The sequence below is a fragment of the Elephantulus edwardii genome, unplaced genomic scaffold (assembly GCF_000299155.1).
Source record: "Elephantulus edwardii isolate Elephantulus edwardi_28Jun2011 unplaced genomic scaffold, EleEdw1.0 scaffold00001, whole genome shotgun sequence".
Taxonomy (NCBI): Eukaryota; Metazoa; Chordata; class Mammalia; order Macroscelidea; family Macroscelididae; genus Elephantulus; species Elephantulus edwardii.
The window spans coordinates 7805461-7819523 of record NW_006399751.1 but is presented as its reverse complement, the minus strand read 5'-3'; positions in this window follow the sequence as shown (position 1 = coordinate 7819523).

The following is a 14063-nucleotide window of genomic DNA, read 5'->3' as shown; positions in this document are numbered from 1 at the left end:
ACCCTCAACCAGGTCGACTGACACAGTGACTGCAACAATGGGCTAGGTCGGGTCAGAAGTTGTGAGGTTGGCACAGGAGAGAAGAGGGCAGAAATCTGTTGTTCACAAGGTCACTGTGCGTTGTATTTAACTCAATACCACCAGATGACAACAACAACAACAACATGAAAATGTCACAAACCACTTTAGAAAATTAGCCAGTGGAAACCAAATGTGTCACAGAACATTGTCTGACTCACTTCAGACATGTTATCAGGAGGAATGAGCTACTGGAGGTGGGCAGCCCGTCGGGTGGAGGTAAGGTCCAACGAGGACAGAAAGTGACACCGGTGAGATGAATTGGCACAAATGGTAGGATGGACAGGAATGGTGGCTATCATGAGGATGACACAAGGCAGGATCTGTCCTGATACACATGAGCTCACCATTGAGTCAGAGCCCCTTCCCATCTCTACAGATCTACCATCTATCTACTCCTCAACTCTCTGTCAATCCATCTACCACCCACCCACCCACCACCAATTGATACATCTGTCATCTGTCTACCAATCACTTCTTAATCTTTATTTAATGTTTTAAAGGAACAACAACAGCAATAATGGCTATTATCCACTATGATGCCTTTTCCTTATATGCTGGTGTTCTGGTGGCACAGAGGTTAATGTATTGTGCTCCTAACCAACAGCTGGTGCCTCAAACCCACCAGTGGCTCAAAAGAGAAAAGTAGGAAATCTCTTAAGATTCACAGCCTCAGAAATCTGAAAAAAAAATCGTCTTGAGTGCACACCCAACACACAGCAGTGGGCTGGGTTGGGCTGGGTTTATTCCAGACTGTTAGGAGCTGACAGCAATGTTGTCAGGTGGGCTTTGACCTCCCATTTTACAGATAAAGAAATAGAGGCACGGGCATGTTAAACAACTTGAGTAAAGCCTCCCTTCTTGTAGGAAAAGGGCTGAGCTCGACCCAGGAAGCCAGGCATCACGCTGCTTTATGATACTCTAGGAGTTCCTCTGTCACCATTCCCCCTCAAGGCATAGAATCGGCTCTATCTTTACCCTACTTTTCTTTGAATAAGCCAGCTCTGTTTCCCAAGAACATCAAAACATTTGGGTTAGTGGCAGACTCTTTCAACACTCAGCGCTGTGCTTATTTCCATCATCCCAGGCCCCTCAAACACAGGCCTCTCAAACACAGGCCTTCCTCATGAAAGTTTCCTTCGAACAAGTGAATTCAGCCCGAGAAAGCAAACACATCCGGGAGAGAACAGTCAACTTTTAATCAGTGTCTGTGCTTCCTCTATAAGCCAGCAGCCCAGAGGTACTATTTCTGCAAGCAGTTTGTAATGGAAGATTTTACCTGAGTAGGATTTAGTATTATCATTATTAGCCTTGTTATTAATAATAATGATTTATAGAGCTGCGTGTGGAGGCACTGCTATTTAGAGACTGGGAGTCTGATTTGAGACTGAAGTCAGCAGTCATAATAGGAAGAGAAGGGAAAGGGAGAAATTAAAAGAGACTGCTCTGTCTTGGGCAGACAGCTACCTTTAGGGGCTGAGCAGCTTGTCACAGGAAAGAACAATTCAGGAAGAGTGCCCAAGGACAAACACGCCCTCCACGATTTCCCAGCAAACTCACAGGCGGTGGCCCCTCCACGCTTTGGTCTCCCACATACAGATAACTGGGAGTGTTTTCAGAGCTGTTTTGCAGTGAGATCACACAGGCCCTTTGCAAGGAGGCCGCGAGCTGGGCGAAGGCATCACTGTTTTACACTTCTGTCGCTGCAGTGCTATTGGGGACACAGCCTCATTGGACAGTGTCACACAGGCCACCCTGTCCAGTCTCCTTGCAGAAGTGTCAGGGATAGAAAGCATTCTCAGGGAGTCATGTCCTCTGATGGTTCCTAGGCTTTCACAACTTATCAAGTCACCAAGGATACTTGCTAAGTATCCAAATTTTGTATATAATTCATTTCTCAATATCCACATTATTTTATTATTTATAATATGTACTTTTTGGAAGCAGGAGTGGCAGCCACTTCCAAATAGCTTGCCTCTGGGAACTCTATGAGCTTGGAGAAATGATAAAAGGTATACAAGTGTTCAGGTCTTTCGTTCATAGGGTCACTATGAGTCATCTAGGACTCAATGGCACTTAACCACCACAACAACAATATGTACTTTATAACTACACTTCATATATTTCTTTATCATTTTAAAGGGTCTCTGGTGCCATAGTGAGCTATATACTTGCATTATCAACTAAAAGGTCACTGGATCGTATCTACCAGTTGCTCTACAAAGAAAAGATAGTCTCTCACCTTCCATAAAGATTTAAGCCTCAAAAACCTGAGGGAGGGTCACTATGAGTCAGATGGGCTTCCGTTGCTGTGAATTTGATTATTTATATCTAAAAATATACAGGGAACTCTAGTGGCCTAGTGGCAAGAAGCTACGCTGCCATCCCAAGGGCATGCGGTTCGAGGCTACCAGCTGCTCTGAGGGAGAAGGATGGGCAATCTCCTCTCATGAGATTTACTGCCTCTGAAAGCCCACTGGAGAGGAAGCTATGGGTCAGTTCTGGCTCCACGGTCCACAACAACATGCGTATATAGAAAGGGGAGCTGTGGTGGCTTAGTAGTACAAAGTTACCAACGCAAAGGTGTGTGGTTTGAATCCACCCCTGCTCCTTGGGAGAAAAAATGGGTCGTTTCCTCTCACGTGATTGACCACCTTTGCAAACCCACCGGAAGGTCAGCTAGTCGGCAGTTCCGACTCAAGGATACTTAACAACAACAAGCCTATTTAAAGCTGGATTTCTTTTGATGGACAAGTTCCTTTTATTTATGTATGTTTTCTTTGTTTAGTGGACCTCTGGTGGCCTAGTCCTTAAGGAGTTGAGCTACTAACCCAAAAACAATGTCTCTCTAGAGATTCAGATCCACCAGCGGCTTCTCAGGAGGAAGATGGTCAATCTCCTCCACTGTGGTTTACAGCCTCTGACAACCCACTTGAGGGTCGGCTAGGAGTGGTTCCAACTTGACAGCAGTGAGTTTTTTGTGTTGAGTATTACTTATTTGTAATGATATTTTAGAAACATCTTTATTTCCGGTTATATTCCTAGTTATATAGTTCTTTATTTCTAGTTATACTTGTCAACTATAACTTCGTAAAGAAATCATCTGAAAAAGAATTCAGGATTTCTTAACAATAGACGCTCAGATCAGCTAGAGGAAGGGCAACCCAAATACCCTCCCTGAACGTATCCTGGGGAGAGTCCACCGCAGCAGAGAGAATCCTAGATGTTTTGAGAAGAAAGGTGTGATCTTCAACGGGACAGTAATAAGATTCACATCAGATTCTCACCCTTTGTGAGAAAATGCATTTCAATTACACACCTAGCCAACATGCATACAAGGACGTGAATGTTTCAGCAGAGAATGTTTTCCTCCAAAACAACAATATGTACCTCAGCCAAATGGAAAAGAAATTCTAGAAAGGAGAAGAAGGGAACCAGCAAGCCTACACAAATACAGAATCAAAACCCAGGAAGGCAATAACATGAAATCCTAGGATGACACCCATGCAGGCAGAGTCAATATGATTGGGAACAAGAAGTCATCAAGGCCAGAAACAGCCCCTTCAAGGTGAAAGAACACTGTAATTTCATTTGTGCGATGAAGAACAGGAAACTTCCTCACAGGAAAATGAAATTGTCTCTATAATAAGGAAAATCTAAAGGCATCTCTTAGAAAAACAAAAGTGCACACATGTGCACATCCATGGAGGGGGGTCTTCCAATGGATTTGGCTTACAATATTATTATCATTACAATCTTAAAATATATGTGTACTATTTGATTTTTTCCATTCAAAGATCATCTAAGAAATACTTTGTTAGCCAAAACCAGAGGACTAAATGATTGTTGTTAAGCGCCGTTGAGTTGCAGGCAACTCATAGCGACCAGAACGGAAGTCCTGGACACATCCTGTATAACTTTCGTCCTCTCCCCAGGTTCATAGGGTTTCCAGAGGCAAGCTATTGTGGAAGTGGACGCTACTCCTGCTTCAAGGACTAAACTAGAATTGATAAAAGAAAAAATTAATACAAAAGGAAGGAAGGGAAAACTGATACAGTCAATAAGGTAGTAGGCGGTAAGGGGGGAAAGGTGGCAGGGATTCCTTTCTATCTCATTAAGATGAAGTCACTGTGCTTTAAGTCATTGAGAGGAACTTTAGTCATTAAGGTGAACGTTCTGGTGCCAAGTAATTGAGATTGCCATTGAGTCAGTGGTGAGTCATGCCTGGTCCTGTGGCTGCTTTCCGTGGCTGTAAACGTCAATGGGAACAGATCGTTCCTCTTTCTCCCTCAGAGTCGATGATGGATTCAAAACATGAGAGAAGCGCAGCCTTCCGGTGAGCGTGGGAGCTTTCTGTGAACGAGGGCCACCAGAGATCCCCTCTACACACACACACACACACACACACACACACACACACACACACACACACACACAAACACACACACAAAGAGTAGACAAACGATTCATATAAGAAGCTTACTTCCTTTTCTATTTCATATTGTATTTTACTTTATCATGCTTCACAGATACTTTGTTTTCTTACAAATGAAAGGTTCTTGGCAAACCTACCTCAGTCAAGCCTATTGGCGCCACGTTTCCAACAGCATGGGCTCCCTGCGTGGCTCTGTGTCACAAGCTGGTACTTCTCACACTATTTACAACGTTTCCACAATGCACTTAACAAACTGCAGTAGAGTATAAACATGACTTTATTAGCACTGGGATATAAAAAATAACGTGTGAGACTCACTTTATTGGGGTGAGCTGAAACCAAACCAGAAATATCTCAGGGGTCTGTATTGACAGTAGGTATGTTCTCTAGAATACCTACAGAGACAAAATTAGTGAACAATGAACTAGCCTTGCAAACTGGGTTACTCTAAGTTTTCACTTCCCTACACGTGTGCTTGTCTTCGAAAACTGCAGATGCCGTCATAGGCATTGATTTTGGGGGTACAAATAAATTCCAGTGAGTAGACACATGCATAAACATAGAATCTGCAATTAATGGAGATGGTCTGCAATTTGAAGGCATCAAAGTAGTAAGAATGATATTTGGGAATTAAAGAAAGCATTAAAGTCAAACAGCTTGCACCACATCGACTCCTATCACAGTGGCCCCAGACATATCATATAATGTTCACTCAGGTGGGCTTCATATCACTTTCAGGAATAGATCACCAGGTCATTCTTCCAAGGTTCCTTTGGGTAGACTTGAACCTGTAATCTTTTATTTAACAGCTGATTATGTTAACCATTTACACTACCTCAGGGACCCCACAGGACAGAAAAGGAAGAAGAAATTAAACTAGTGAGTGTGGGTATTTGTAGCATGCAGAACTTACTTTTAGGATCAGTATGTATACTTTCATAATTTAAAAATTTTTTTTTTATTTCTTTTTACTTTTACTTTGGTTTGCATACAAAATTCATACACTTTGTGTTTCACATTATCCTTTAGTCACAATGTGTTTCACACAATCATTCTCTTTCATTATGTGTTATAAAATCATTCGCCATTAAGCCATGCCCATCATTATACTGTCTATCCACATCCCTGCTGGGTCTTTCCCATTTCCCTGTCCCCCTCTCCCTCCAGCCACCAAATTGTGCAACCCTATGATTTCCCCAAGTTATGTAGTAATTTTCAAAGTTTTTACTCCTGCATTCCATCATGTGACTATACAACAATTTCTCAATCCATTCGATTGTGGTTGGACATCTGGGCTGTTTCCTTGTTCTTGTGTTGATGAATAATGTTGTTATGAACAGCGCTGTACAATTCTCCATTTGCACCTGTGTGTGTGGGGTGTGTGTGTGTGTGTGTGTGTGTGTGTGTGTAAAATCTCCATTTGTATCTCAGTTCTGATTTCCTTGGGGTAGTGGGAACAGGGACCAGACAAGGACACCCACTGTCACCATTCCTATTCAATATTACATTGGAAGTACTTGCTTGCTAGGGTAATATAGCAAGAGAAGGAAAAAAGAGACATCCAGATTGGCAAAGAGATGGTGAAACTATATGCCGATGATATGATAGTATACACAGAAAGCTAGTAGACCAATTTAGTAGAGTGGCAGGATATGAGATAAATATACACAAGTCTGTGGGATTCCTCTACAGTAACAAAGAAAACACAGAGAAGGAAAACAAGAAAGAAATAATATTTACAAAAGCCAACCACAAATTGAGACACTTATGAATAAACCTAACTAGAGATACAAAATACTTTTACAAAGAAAACTACAAAACACTTCTCTAAGAAACAATAAAATCATTCAAGAAGCTAGATTCTATGAAGAATGTAGCGTCAGGATTGGAGGAAGATTCATCAACAACCTGTGTGAGACAGATGATACAGCCTTGTTTGCTGAAAGTGAGGAGCATTTAAAGTTCTTGCTAAGAAGGTCAAACGATGTTGCCTTCAATATTGATTACAACTCAGCATCACAAAAGCAAAAATTCTCTTGTCTGGACCAATAGGTAACACCATGATAAATGGAGAAAGATCGAAATTGTCAACATTTTCATCTTACCTAAATCCACAGTCAATGCCCTAGAACCCAACAGTCAGGAGATCAAGAGACATATTTCATTGGGGAAGTCTTTGGGGAAGTCAGGGACTTTCCAAATTACTGAGGAGCAATAATGTCAGCTTGAAGACTAAGGTACGCCTGATTCAGGCCACAGTCTTGTCAATCACTTACTATGCATCTGAGAGCTTGACAGAGAATAAGATGACAGAAAAAGAATTGATGCCTTTAAGTTGTGGTGTTGGAGAAGTACTGGATATCCCACGGACTGCCAAAAGAACAAACAGATATGTCCTTGAGAAAGTTCAGCCAGGGTGTTCCTTGGAGACAAATAGAACAAAAATCTCACATACTTTGAACGTATTGTTAGGAGATGTTATTCCTTGGAAAGAGAAATCATGTTTGGAAAGGTCATCAAAGAAGGAAGACCTTCAACAAGATGGATTGACACAGTGATTTCAGCAGTCGGCTCGAGTATGTCAGAGATGATAGACAGCCCAGGATAGGGCAGGATTCAGATTTGTTGTTCATAAGGTCACTGTGCATTGTATTTAGCTCGATGGTACCTAACAACAACAACAAAACTGAGGAACACCCTCCTTCAGTCCAGCCTCAGAAGAGATTCCAGCTCCAACTGACACTTTGATTGTCGCTTGTAGGATCTTTGAGCTCAGCAGGGCAACAAGCTTTGACCCAGAGACACTGTGAGATTGTCAACGTTTTAAGTCATTAAGGATGTGATGTTTCATATCAATAGATCGCTAACATACTCTTCTAATTTAAAATAGAAATAATGATGTCATTTTTAATCCATCTCACCTAGCCATGGCATTCCAGGAATAAAAAGAAATTTAAGAAGACATGTGAGTCTAATGACCAGTCAGGCTCGGGAACAAAGTCTTCAGTCTGATGCTTTCAATCAACGACAAAGGAAATCAAGGCACAGAGAGGCTGAGCACCGTGGACAGGGTCACACAGGATGAATAGTAACCATTCCATTGAAACAAATGGCCCCAGATTCAGTCTCATTGTTCTCTATCCTGCAGAATGACAACAGAAATTTTAAAAGCAATCAAACAAAAAAGCAATCAAGGGCAAAAAGTTGGAGCATTATCTCAGGTTATATTTCTGGCATGTAATGTTCATGGAATAATGCATAACAGATGACACTGTCAACCCATAGGCTACATGTTTGAATACAGCATGTGATTTATGGGAGAAAGAGGGTCAGTTGTCTCCTGTTTAAACATATAGCATCAGAAACCCAGTGCAGATACTGTGCATTGCAATTGACTTGGCCATGAGTTTGAGCGTTTCTATTCCTGGCAGACACTGTTCCCAAATTTGCCCTGTGTTCCTGAGAGGATAGATGTACTAAACAGGCCCTTATTACACACTTTTTGATAACTGCTGCATTTGCAATTACTATATTATATACTTTTTTTTTTAAATCTTCTGAATAGTTCCAGATTTGTTTTGTCTGAGCTGAGGTGGAAAATTGAGAAATAGCAGATTCAACAATAATTGACTTTATTAGGAATATGAATGTGTTACACACGCTGTATATTAAAAACTCATTGCTTTTATATTGGCCTCACACACTGTACGCGGCTTTTATGGTTCCCCTGTCTCCGGTGCTCTCCCTACTTTACTGTTCCCATCAGTTTTATGTTCCTCATTCCTTGTCACACGGAAGAAATAAATGGTTAAAAACCCAACCACTCATCAGACATGAGCCAGAGTTCATAAAGGAAAGTGGGCAGCATTGGGTAATTGAAGATATTGCTGTGAGCTGGTGTTGCCAAAAACGAGGCACTTATTGAACCATAAACAAAAGCAATTAAGATGAGATGTTGATTACTGAGAAGAAAAGCTCCCCAATAGTCCAAACTGTAAGGGCCACAGAGGGAGTTGCATTTGCATAAACACGTCTTGAGTTCTGGGATGTTAGGTGGTCGGTGGGGAGAGGATGCACTATAGGAATTCCATTTTGGAAAAGGCTCCTGATAGTTCCTGGAGGGGGAAAAAAACCCAAACCTGTGAAGGCTCCCAGAAAATCTTATACAAGAAATGACACCTGGCTGCCAGTGAGGGCGGGCAGAGGTCAACTCTGCTTGGAAAGACCCAGGATGGAAAGGTGAGGGAGGGAAGTGGAAGACTTCAGGCACGTCTCTACACATGGCACACTGCAGCAAGATGAAGCACTGTTCTCCTGCTCAGTAAAGCCACCCTCCAGCCCCGTGCTGAAGGGCTCGCTGGAGAATCATGTGAGCTCGGAGCCAACAGGGGGAGACTTCCTGAAGTTATCCTTCCTGGCTAGCTCTCTAAAGTTGGGCAAAAGGCAGCACTGATTTGCGGAGCTAAAGCAACAAGGAAGTCAGAAGGCACCAGTGTGACTGAGGGGACCCATCCTGGGTCTCTAGAGATGAAAGGTGAGAGCAGATCTGGATAAACATCACAGCAATTTCCAGGTTCGAACCCAGGCCGAGGCTCCCACCATCCCCACCATTGCAACCAATCACCCTCCCCCCACACTGTAGAGGAGTCAGACCCAACTCCTGGTCTCCTTTGTGCTCCGGAATAGAGCTGCTCCGTCTTGTCTTATTATCATGGCTGAAATCTTTATGGGAATAGCTCACCCGGTCTTCCCTCCACGGTACCATGGGAGCATCCAAGCTGCCAGACTTTAAGTTAGTGATGGTGGTGGTTTGGTAGGTGCCTTCAAGTCCAGCACAATTCCTAGTAACCCTGTGAACAGCAGATCCAATGCCTGTCCTATCCTGTGCCATCCTCATTGATTATAGTACATTCGAGTCCACTGCTGCAGTCACCCTGTCAATCCATCTCACTGAGGGTCTCCCTCTCCTTCATTGATCCATCTTCCCAAGCATGACGTCCCCCTCCAAGGAACAGCCTCTCCTAACAACATGCGCAAAGAATGGGAGATGAAGCTTCCTCATCTTTGCCTCCAAGGAGCATTCTGGCTGCACTTTCTCCAAGACATACCTGTTCATTTCTTTTTTGTGGTGCATGGGCTATTCAGTACTCTTCTCCAACATCACAACCCAAAAAGCATCGATTCTTCTTATGCTATCCTTATTCACTGCCCAACTTTTGAACATATCCTTATTCATTTTCTGCTCTCAGACTTGAAATAATAGCAAAGATTTCAAAGACCCTGGCCCAAATCAGGTCCATCTTAGTCTGACATCACTGCTCCTTAGTACTTTGGTGTGGCTCGTAGTCTAGAGCAAAGTATTTGTACTGCCCTGAAACCTGAAGGTCCCAGGAGAAATTGTGAGTAGGGAGAAAAGCAGACTCTGGTGGCTTCCACAGCCACAGTGCTCCTTAGAGGCGGCGAGACTTCATCACACACACTTGGGACATTTCACATACTCCTCGTGTTATAAGGAGGAACCGCTGTCTCAAAAAGGACATCGTGCATGGACAATGGGAGCGTCAGCAGAAGAGAGGAAGACCCTCAAGGAGATGAAATGACCTCCACAGCGGATTGGAACACAGCAGAGATTATCATCTCAGCATGTCACAGGACTGGACGGGGTCTCCTTCTGTTGATATGCATTGGGAACCAACTCAACTACACCCAACAACAACAATAACCACAAAAAGGTACTGCTAGGTTTGCTACCATCCTTCTAGGGCCTAAAGGCAATGATAGTTGCTTATGCTTTTCTTAAACATCTCCAGGAACAGAAGACCGTGTGTTTACACAAATAGTGTGCGTGCTATGTGGTCTGTGCGAACCCTACGGCCCTCTCAGGAGTTCCTTTCCTGTGCTTTCTGTGCATGGGCTATGTGTTACCTACATTATACGTGGGGAGAAAAGGTTACATGCTAAGCACTCGAAGATTGTCAGCAGAAGAAAAACAAAAAGCTAAGACAAGGGCTGAGTGGAGGAACAGGTGGGATGAATGAGTGATGGAGGCGGAAGTTCAGGTCGGTCTGACATTTGGAGCTGCCTCAAGGAATCAGAATGAGTGGATGGAGCACAGAGGGGCAGAGCGCTCAGGACACATCTGAGCAACAAGCATGACAGGCGGCGGGAGAAAAATGAGCATCCAGGCAGACAGGCGATGTTGGGTCATCTCACTCTTTCCCCTCTTGTCTGGAGAGACTCTCTGGGCACAGGCAGCTGCGAGTAGGCCCACCCAGGGAGCTGTGATTGGCATCCCGAGCCCAGCACCTGGGAGATGACTGACATTCAGGGAGACAGGTCCAAATGCCACCAGTCAAAGGCCAGGCCCTGGGCAGCCTGAGTGGGGCCACAAAGACAAGCGGGGCAATCAGACGGATGCAGTCACCTGACCACACAACACCCAGATTGGTGACTGAATTGGTGACCCGCACTTTCCATCAAGAAGCAACAGGGGCGCCTTTGGGGACGCAGGAAAGAAACTCCTTGTGTGGAGTACACCTATTTGGTGCCAGGTTCTCTGCTACGGGCTCGAGAGCACCGTCTTTTATAGCTTCCAAACAAAATCAAAGCTTAGTGCTGATTAGTCCTATTCTGCAGATAAAGAACCGCAGGTTCAGAGAGATAGGCTGGACTGGCATGTAACAGTTCACACAGGTAGTGAGAGAGAGAGCCAGAGGCAAACCTAGATTTCTGTAGCCCCAGAACGTCTTTTTCCCCCCACTACTCTTCCATAGAGCAACTAGTGAGTTCAAATTGCAAATCTTTCCATTAACTGTTGACGGCTTGACCACAGCACCAAGAATAAAGCCCACTGCTGTCAAACTGGTTTTAATGCACAGTGACACTCCCCCCACCACCACCAATTGGGTTTTCTGAGGCTGTAAATTCAACCACTGACTCTTTAGTTAACAACTCTGCAAGTTAAAAGCGGCACCATCAAAGAGTTTCTCCACATTAGACTCAGTAGGGGAAAACACCACTACATTGTCTCAATTCTGACTCAGCCATGCTTCAGAACACTCTGTCCTATTGAGTCTCCAAAGTCTTTATGGAAACAGGCTGCCATGTTTTTCTCACACAGAGTGGCTGGTGATTTCAAATGGCCCACTTTTTTTTTTAGCAGGGAAACTCTTTAACCACTGGCCATCAGGTATAATTTACAAATACACACACACACACCAACTCTAACTTCTTGCTGCCAAGTCCAAGCTGACTCACAGCTGAGTCTCCAGCAAGCAGGTTTTCAGAGGCTATAAATCTCACAAAATGAGATTTCCTATCTTTCTCCCAAGGATAAGAACCACCTGCCTTTGGGTTGGCAATACAACTCTCTACTCCCTAGGATACATTCTGTCTGAAGTGCTTGTGTAGTGTGTTAAGGTCAGTCATATGGATCCCCCAGTGGACGAAAGATGAGCGATCACTGCCCATAAAGATTTACAGCCTCAGAAACTCAGCAGAGTTGTGATCAACAGGACAGCAGTGGGTTTTGGGGCATTGGATGGGCTCTTGGGAGGTTACAGTGACCAGGAGTTATTCTGTGGCTCTGTTCTTTGTAGGAGAAGCCTGGATGGGAGATGACGATCTGGGTGTCACTGGAAGGCGGATGAGTTTGGCACACAGCGTGCTATGATGCCGTGACGGAGGACAGCTAGCGGAACAGGAAGGATGAGCTGAGGAAGCGGAGCAAAGAGATTGCTTATCTGAGAAGGAACCCTGGAAGTGAAGCCCCTGGTGAGGGTATGGAAGCAGTAGCTGAGCTACAGGCTCAGAACAGCAGAGGAGACAGGGACACCCGATGTGAGGGAGTGTTCCATGCTGACCAAGAATCAAAGACCACTGTCCACGTCCTCTCCCCCAGCATCCACATCAGCAGGCCGGCTAGCACAGCATTCCTGTCTGGGATGCAAGCCCAGGAGTCTAAGGAAGCAAAACAAGGGACTCTAAAACTACCAACAAAAGCCATTAGCTTTACCTGCAGAAGTGTCCCTTTGGAGAAGGGCCACTGCACGAAGGCTGACATGGGCAGCCGTGGCCACGGCTGTCCCTGAGACGCAAGCCCTAAAGGTTAGAATGTGACTTTCTGGAACCTTCTGAACGATTCCTCCTCCCCTTTTTCTGTGAGATGGAAATGCCTTAAGAAGACGGCTTCCTCTATTCCAAATCCTCCCCATTCCTTCTCAGCGAGTCAGGCAAGATTGATGGGCGAGCTGGTCGACACAGAAGCAATTGGGGGATCTCATCATTTGCCTTGTTATTTATTTGCATTTATGTTAATGGCTTTGTTCTTGATCAGAGAGCTTCTCAATTCAGGGAAATGTTTCTTGCACTCAAAGTCTCCCCAGGATGAATTATGTGGAGGTCACAGCCTAGCCAATGTGCGAGCTGAGTGGAAAGCAGGCTCTTTTTCCTTCCTTTCATTTTTCTTTTCTTTTCCTTCTACTCTTATTCCAATAGCACAGCCCTCCTGCATACTTGGGAGCAAACCAACTCAATTTTTCATATTCTGCTTTGTCATCTGATTGATTTAATGCTTCTTGTGGTCAGACGTTGCAAAGGAAGGGGAAAAAAAATACCAAACCAAGCCTACAATTTCTCTCACTGGCATGTTCTCTTTCTTGCTCCCCTCAGCCTACAAAAAAAGAGGGGCAATTTCATAAAATCACCGGCTTCAAAGGACCTTAGTGCGCATTCTTTCCTAACCCCTCACCGGGCAGGGAAACCACTTAGAAAAATGCAAAAGAAAAAAGTCATTTTGCTGAGACCTTCCACAGGCTCCCCATGCAGATGCTTGGCTTGCACTGTCCTTTGTGATCCTTGGAAAACAAGATTCTTTCCCATTCTGAAAGTGAACAAACTAAGTTGCGAGGTTATTTGGGCCAGAAGATGGCAAACTACTTCCCGAGGCCCAAATAGAGCCTGTCTGGTGCTTCTTTCAATGCAGTTTGCTTGAAACACAACTGCACTTAGTTCCTGTATTGTTCATGGCTGCCTCACAGCCTGACAGGGAGCTCCGGGGCCTGGTCCATAGGCAATTGCACTGCTTACCAAAAGGCCTCATTTCCCTGAGGGGTTTCATCCACTAACAGCTCTTCAGGAGAAAGATGGGCAATTTCTTTCCTCCAGTGAGACTTATAGCTTCAGACATCTGAGGGAGGGTCAGCTTGTGCTGATTCTGACTCAACAGCTATGAACAAGTGTGAGAGTAAGAAAGAGAGAGAGAGAACATACCGGCAGAATTGAGTGGCTGCAACCCAAACTGTGTGAAGCAAAGCAAAGCTTCTATCATTGCACTGATTCTGATTTAAGGCTTCCCTGTGTCGGGTACATGCAGCTAAAAATCTTCACAGGAGGAGACTCCCTCTTCATTCTCCAGAGAAGCAACTATGGACCTTTTGGATAGTAGCCAAGTACAACACACCAGACCACCATATAAGATAAAAGAGAAGAGGGGAGGGAAGAGAAAGGGAAGGGAGTGGGGAAGAGGGGAGGGGAGAGGGAGGGGGAGGGA